Below are 8,875 nucleotides of genomic sequence, written 5' to 3' on the forward strand. Positions count from 1 at the left end.
CTGCTGAACAACCATCGACAAAAAAGTGCTGGAACCTACTAATAAAGATACCCTACATTCAGAGACAAAGAAGAAGCCACAAAGATAGATACAGCAGGAGGGGCGCAATACCTGCCAGGTGGGCAACCCACAAACTAGAAACTAATTATACCACAGAAGTTCTCCCACAGGAGTGAAAGTTCTAAGCCCCATGTCAGACTCCCCAGCCTGGGGTTCTGGCAACAGGAGGAGGAGCGCCTGGAGCATGTGAAGGCCAGCAGTGTTTGAAGGCCAGTGGGGTTTGATTGCAGGAAATTTCACAGGAATGGGGGAAACAGAAACTCCACTCTTGGAGAGCACACACAAGGTCTCGTGTGCACCAGGAGCCACAGAAAGTAGCAGTGACCTCATAAGACACTCGGCCAGACCTACCTGCTAATATTGGAGGTCTCCTGCAGAGGCGGGGGTCAGTTGTGGCTCATGGTGGGGACAAAGACACTGGTAGTGGTAGTTCTGGGGAGTACTCATTGGCATAGGCCTTCCTGGAGGCCACCATTTTCTCCCCAAGACCTGGCTCCACCCAACAGACTGTAGGCTCCAGTGCTGGGACACCTCAGGCCAAACAACCAACAGGGTGGGAACACAGCCCCACCCATCAGCATACAGCCTGCTTAAAGTCTTCCTGAATAAACAGCTTCCCCATGATAAAAACACCCCCTGACCCGGCCCTGCCCACCAGAGGGATAAGACACAGCTCCACCCACCAATGGGCAGGTACCAGTCTTCCCACTAGGAAGCCTGCACAAGGCTCTTAGACAGCCTCATCCACTAGGGGCCAGACAGCAGAAGCAAGAAGAACTATAACCCTGCAGCCTGCAGAAAGGAAACCACAATCACAGAAATGTAGAAAAAATGAGATGGCAAAGGAATGTGTCCCAGATGAAGAAATAAGATAAAACCCCAGAAAAACAACTAAGTGAAGTGGAGATAGGCAATCTACCTGAGAAAGAATTCAGAGTAATGATAGCAAAGAAGATCCAAGATCTCAGAAAAAGCATGGAGGCACAGATTGAGAAGATATAAGAAATGTTTAACAAAGACCTAGAAGAACTGAAGAACAAACAGAGATGAACAATACAATAGCTGAAATGAAAAATACACTAGAAGGAGTCAACAGCAGAATAACTGAGGCAGAAGTATGGGTAAGGGAGCTGGAAGACAGATTGATGGAAATCACTGCTGTGGAACAGAACAAAGAAAAAAATGAAAAGAAATGAGGACAGTATAAGAGACCTCTGGGACAACATTAAGCACCAACATTCACATTATAGGGGTCCCAGAGGAGAAGAGAGAGAGAAAGGACTTGAGTAAATACTGGAAGAGATAATAGCTGAAAACTTCCCTAACATGGGAAAGGAAACAGTCACCCAAGTCCAGGAAGTACAGAGAGTCCCAGGAAGGATAAACCCAGGGATAATAAACATGCTGAGACACAGAGTAATCAAATTGACAAAAATTAAAGATAAAGGAAAAATGTTAAAACCAACAAGGGTAAAGCAACAAATAATGTACAAGGGAACTCCCATAAGATTATCAGCTGATATCTCAGCAGAAACTGCAGGCCAGAAGGGAGTGGCACAAAATATTTAAAGTGATGAAAGAGAAGAACCTACAACCAAAAATACTCTACCCAGCAAGGCTCTCATTCAGATTCCACAGAGAAATCAAAAGTTTTACAGCAAAGGAAAAGCTAAGAGAATTCAGCACCACCAGTTCAACTTTGCAACAAATGCTAAAGGAACTTCTCTAGGTGGAAAAGAAAAGGCCACAACTAGAAACAAGAAATTTATGAATGGAAAAGCTCACCAGTAAAGGCAAACATACAGTAAAGGTAGGAAATCATCTGCACACAAATATGATATAAAAACCAGCAGTTGTGAGAAACGAGAGCACAAATGCAGGATATTGGAAATGCATTTGAAATTAAAAGACCAGCAACTTAAAACACTCTTGTTTATAGACTTCTGTATCAAAACCTCATGGTAACCACAAACCTAAAATCTGCAATAGATACACACACACAAAAAAAGAAAAAGGAATCCAAACACAACACTAAAGTTAGCTATCAAATCATGAGAGAAAAGAATAAAAGAGGAAGGGAAGAAAAAAGACCTACAAACACATACCCAAAACAATTAGCAGAAAGGCAATAAGAACACATATCAGGGACTTCCCTGGTGGTGCAGTGGTTAAGAATCCGCCTGCCAATGCAGGGGACACTGGGTCGAGCCCTGGTCCAGGAAGATCCCACATGCCGTGGAGCAACTAAGCCTGTGTGCCACAACTACTGAGCCTGCGCTGTAGAGCCCATGAGCCACAACTACTGAGCCCACGTGCCACAACTACTGAAGCCTGCGTGCCTAGAGCCTGTGCTCTGCAACAAAGAGAAGCCACCACAATGAGAAGCCCGCACACCGCAACAAAGAGTAGCCCCCACTCACCGCAACTAGAGGAAGTCCATGCACAGCAACAAAGACCCAATGCAGCCAATCAATCAATCAATCAATAAAAACCTTTAAAAAACAAAAAGAACATACATATCAATAGTTCTCCAGAGTTGATCACATGCTGGGCCACAAAGTGAGCCTTAGTAAATTTAAGAAAATTGAAATTATATCAAGCATCCTTTCTGACCAAAATACTATGATATTAGAAAACAACTACAAGGAAAATACTGTTAAAAAAACCCCACAAGCACATGGAGGCTAAACAACATGCTACTAAACAGCCAATGGATCTGAAGAAATTGAAGAAATCAAAGAGTAAAAAATACCTAGAGACAAATGAAAATGAGAGCACAACAATCCAAAACCTATGAGGTGCAGCAAAAGCAGTTCTAAGAGGGAAGTGTATAGAAATACAATCTTACCTCAGGAAACAAGAAAAATCTCAAATAACCTAACTTTACACCTAAAGCAACTAGAGAAAGAAGAACAAACAAAACCCAAAGTTAGTAGAAGGAACACCTCCAAACTCCTTTTATGAGCCTACCATCACCCTGGTATCACAACCAGAAAAAAATAACACAAAAAAGAAAATTACAGGCCAATATCACAGATGAACATAGACACAGAAATCCTCAACAAAATACTAGCAAACCAAATTCCACAATACATTAAAAGGATCATACACCATGATCAAGTGGGATTTATCCCAGGGATGCATGAATTTTTAAATATCTGCAAATGAACCACATCAACAAGTTGAAGAATAAAAACCATATGATCATCTCAATAGAGGCAGAAAAAGCTTTTGACAAAATTCAACACCCATTTATGATGAAAACTCTCCAGAAAGTGGGCATAGAGGGAACATACCTCAACATAATAAAGGCTGTATATGACAAACCCACAGCAAACATCATTCTCAATGGTGAAAAATTGAAAGCATTTCCTCTAAGATTAGGAACAAGACAAGGATGTCCACTCTCACCACTTTTATTCAACATAGTTTTGGAAGTCCCAGCCATGGCAATCAGAGAAGAAAAAGAAATAAAAGAAATCCAAGTTGGAAAAGAAGTTCAACTGTCACTGTTTGCAGATGATATGACACTATACATAGAAAATCCCAAAGATGCTACCAGTAAACTACTAGAGCTCATCAATGAATTTGGTAAAGTTGCAGGATACCAAATTAATATGCAGAAATCTCTTGCATTTCTATACACTAACAATGGAAGTTCAGAAAGAGAAATTTAAGAAACCATCCCATTTACCACCACATCAAAAGGAATAAAAATACCTAGGAATAAACCTACCTAAGGAGGCAAGACCTGTACTCTGAAAACTATAAGACGCTGATGAAAGAAATCAAAGATGAGACAAACAGATCGAAAGATATACTGTTTTCTTGGATTAGAAGAATCAATATTGTCAAAATGACTATACTACCCAAGGCAATCTACAGATTTAATGCAATCCCTATCAAATTACCAATGGCATTTTTCACAGAATTAAGACAAAAAAATCTTAAAATTTGTATGGAGACACAAAAGACCCTGAATAGACAAAGCAATCTTGAGAAAGAAAAACAGAGCTGGAGGAATCAGGCTCCCTGACTTCAGACTATGCTACAAAGCTACAGTCATCGAAACAGTAAGGTACTGGCACAGAAACAGAAATATAGATCAATGGAACAGGAGAGCCCAGAAATAAACCCGCACACCTATGGTCAATTAATTTACGACAGAGGAGGCAAGACTATACAATGGAGAAAAGACAGTCTCTTCTATAAATGGTGCTGGGAAAACTGGACAGCTACAGATTAAAAAAAATGAAATTAGAACATTCTTTAACACCATACCCAAAAATAAACTCAAAATGAATTAAAGACCTAAATGTAAGACCAGATATTATAAAACTCTTAAAGGAAAACATAGCCAGAACGCTCCCTGACATAAATCACAGCAATATCTTTTCCATCCATCTCCTGGAGTAATGGAAATAAAAACAAAAATAAACAAATGGGACCTAATTAAACTCAAAAGCTTTTGCATATCAAGGGAAACCATAAACACAACAAAAAGACAGCCCATAGAATGGGAGAAAGTATTTGAAAACAATGTGACCAACACTGGATTAGTCTCCAAGATTTACAAACAGCTCATGTGGCTCAATATCAAGAAAACAAACAACTCAGTCAATAAATTGGCAGAAGATCTAAATAGACATTTCTCCAAAGAAGACATAGATATGGCCAAGAGGCACATGAAAAAATGCTCAATAGTACTAATTATTAGAGAAATGCAAATCAGACTACAATGAGATATCACCTCACACCAGTCAGAATGGCTATCATCAAAAATCTACAACCAGGGCTTCCCTGGTGGCGCAGTGGTTGAGAGTCCGCCTGCCAATGCAGGGGACACTGGTTCGTGCCCCGGTCCGGGAGGATCCCACATGCCGCGGAGCGGCTGGGCCCATGAGCCATGGCCGCTGAGCCTGCGCATCCGGAGCCTGTGCTCCGCAACGGGAGAGGCCACAACAGTGAGAGGCCCGCAAAAAAAAAAAAAAAAAAAATCTACAACCAATAAATGCTGGAAAGGGTGTGGAGAACAGGGAGCCCTCCTACACTGTTGGTGACAATGTAAATTGGTGTAGCCATTATGGAGAACAGAATGGAGGTTCCTTAAAAAACTAAAAATAGAGCTATCATATGATCCAGCAATCCCACTCCTGGGCATATATTTGGGAAAAACCATGGTTTGAAAGGATACATGCATCCCAATGTTCACTGCAGCACTGTTTACAATAGTCAAGACATGGAAGCAACCTACATATCCATTGACAGATGAATGGATAAATAAGATGTGGTACATAAATTCAATGGAATATTATCCAGCCATTAAAAAGAATGCAGTAATGCCATTTGCAGCAACATGGATGGACCTGAAGATTATCATACTAAGTGAATTAAGTCAGACAGAGAAAGACAACTATCATATGATATTGCTTATAGGCAGAATCTAAAAAAAAAAAAAAAAGATACAAATGAACTTATTTACCAAACAGAAACAGACTCACAGACTTAGTGGATGAACTTATGGTTACAGGGTGGGGAGGTGGAAGAGGGATAGATTGGGAGTTTGGGATTGACATGTACACACTGCTGCATTTAAAATAGATAACCAACAAGGACCTACTGTATAGCACAGGGAACTCTGCTCAATATTCTGTAATAACCTAAATGGGAAAAGAATTTGAAAAAGAATAGATACTTGTATATGTATAACTGGATCACTTTGCTGTACATCTGAAACTAACACAACATTGTTAGTCAATGATACTCCAATATAAAATTAAAAATTAAAAAAAATTTTAAATTAAAAAATAATTTTAATTAAAAAAAGAACTGTATACTTTAATTTACAAATACTTAGGGTTTTGTAAACATGTTGTCATTGAACTTAAATTTAATGGTATCATAGTTAGAAAACATACTGTGGTGTCAGTATTTAAGTTTACTTAGATTTGTGGCTTACCATATAGTGTCTATCTTGTGAATATGCCATGTGTGCTTCAAAAAGTGTATCTTGTGTAGTTGTTGAGTACAGTGTTCTATGGCTATTGATTCATGGTGGTTAACAGAGTGGTTTAAGTCCTCTATATCATTACTGGTCTTTCTGTCCAGAGTTCTATTAATTGTGGAAAGAAAAGATTTTCCTAGCCTGACTCTTGGATTATCTATTTCTTCATTTATTTCTGTCAAACATTTCTTCATGCATTTTGAAATTCTCTTACTAGGCAATATATATTGTCTCATCTTTCTGACAAATTAACCATTTAATTGTTAAGAAATATCCCTCTTTTGCTTTAATAATACAATCTACTTTGTCTTAAAGTCTACTTTAGTTAATATTAATATAGCTAGTCTAATCTTCTTATGCTTACAATTTCTATGCTATATTTTTCCACCCATTTATTTTCAACCTCCATGTGTCATTGTGTTGAAAATGCAATCTTATAGACAGCATGTGGTTGGACTTTGTATTTTTATCCATTCTGATACTCTATTTTCGTGTGTTCATTCTGTTAATATATAATGTAATATTAATATAATTGGATTTAGGTTTATAAACTTTTATTTAGTTTATGTTTGTCCTCTCTGTTTATTGTTTCTCTTTCCTCTTTCTTATCTTATTTTTGATTACTTGGATGTTTTCAGATTTGTTATTTATTTATCACTTGGTTTTTAAGTTACATTTCTTTGCATTAATGTTTTTGTGTTTTCACTAGGATTTACACTATGTATTGCTAAGTCCTCATAGTCTATTTAGAGTTAATATTGTAGAACTTCTCATAAAAATGTAAAAGCCTTGAGATTTTGTAGGTCCATTTACCTCCAATCCACACTTCATGCAATTGCTGTCATATGTATCACATCTACACACTCTCTAAGCTCTCAAGATAATGCTGTAAGTTTTGCTTAACATAGTCATATGTGTTTTAAAGCAGTGAATATATAGTCTTAACCATTTGCTATGTATTTCCTATTTCCAATGGTCTTCATTCATTACAAAAGTTCGGAATTTCCAACTGCTATTTATTTCCTTTCAGCCTGAAAAACTTATCATTTATTGAAGTGTCAGTATGCTGACAAAAAAAAGTTATCTTTTCTTTTATCTGAAAATGTCTTTATTTACCTTCATTTTGAAGAATAATTCCACTTGCTATATGATGCTATATTGACTGTTGACTGGCCTCTACTGTTTCTTATGAAATGTCAGTGATGTATAAACAGTATATTTGATAGCTAATTGAGTATCAGTCACCAAGTTCAGAGAAACTACTTCAAGTCAAAAAGTATCAGAGGAAGAGAAAGTGATTTAAAAAAGTGAAATGGGGGGAAGCTTCTAGAACAGAGGAACAAAGACCTCACAGACATTCTTCACATCAGAACAATTTAACTGGTGAACATAATATATACAGAAAACAATCATTCCAAGTCTTCGGAATTGTCCTAAAGATATATAGAGACTGGAGAATCATTTATTCAAGAAAATTTACTGAATCTTGGTAAGACTAGGGAGAGTCTGTGGCATTTGGGCCACTCTTTCCCTTCATCTCTCTGTGCTGCAAGAGTTCTACTCCCAATGTGTACCACCAAGAAGACAGGGGTTCCCTTTCTTGCCAGCTCCCAGCCTGGGCCTATGGTTTCACCCCAGAAGGAGCAGGCTGCTGGCCTTTCTCATCCTCCACCAGCTCCATTTTATAGAAGCTCTAATTTCAGACAAGCAGAGCAGGCCTGGTGTACTGGGTCTCTTTTCCCTGACTCAGCCTCCACTTGTAGGGAAAAAGCTCTCCTCCAGGTGCAGGAGGCCTGTAATACTGGAGAAACTGGAACCCTCATACACTCCTGGTGGGATTTTAAAATGGTGTAGCCACTTCTGGATTTTAAAATGGTGTAGCCACCTTTGCAAATATAAATGCTTAGATAGTAGTTCCTCAAGAGGTTAAACAGAGAGTTATCATATGACTCAGCAATTGTACTCCCGAGTAAATATCCAAGAGAAATGAAAACAAATATCCACACAAAACTTGTAGGTCAATATTCAGAGCAGCATTATCTACAATAGTCCCAAAGTGGAAACAACCAAATGTCTATCAACTGATGAATGGATAAATCAAATGTGGTATATTCATGCAGTGAAATATTATTTGGCAATACGAATAGATAATACATGTTAAAACATGGAGGAACATTGAAAATATTATGCTAACTGAAAGAAGGCAGTCACAAAGGTCACATATTTTGTGATTCCATTCATATGAAACATCAAAAATAGGCAAATGTATACAGACAGAAAGTAGATTAGTGGTTGCTTAGGACTGGCAGAGGTGGGCATGGGAAAAATCAAGGTTAACTGCTAGCATGTATGGGATTTCTTTTGTGGGAACCAAAATGTTTGTAAATTAGATTGCAGTAGTGACGGTTGTGAATAGAATAAGAAAACACTGAATTGTATACTTTAAGTGGTGAATTGTATGTATGTGAATTATAATAAATAAAACTTTAAAAAACTGATGAAAGCCCCAATCTTTTCAAACATGTAAAAGAAATGAAAAGAAGAAAGCTGGCTGACGTTTTATATCCCAATATCCAACAGAGAGAGAACCTATGATTTTTCGTACAGAATAGCAAATATTAATCAGTGAGTATTTACTGAGTGCCTATTGAGTGTCCATTTTTGTCTAAGCCCTGGAGAGGACACAGGGAAATGTAGATGAAAACCTAAAAGCTCATCCAGCTATATGTTTTATCTATGTGATTGCAAATATCCAGATGGTTAAAGCTACTTTTGCAAATATAAATGCTTAGATAAAATCATTCTCTCTTT

This window comes from Mesoplodon bidens, assembly GCF_964165515.1.
Source record: "Mesoplodon bidens genome assembly, chromosome: 6".
NCBI classification, from domain to species: Eukaryota; Metazoa; Chordata; class Mammalia; order Artiodactyla; family Ziphiidae; genus Mesoplodon; species Mesoplodon bidens.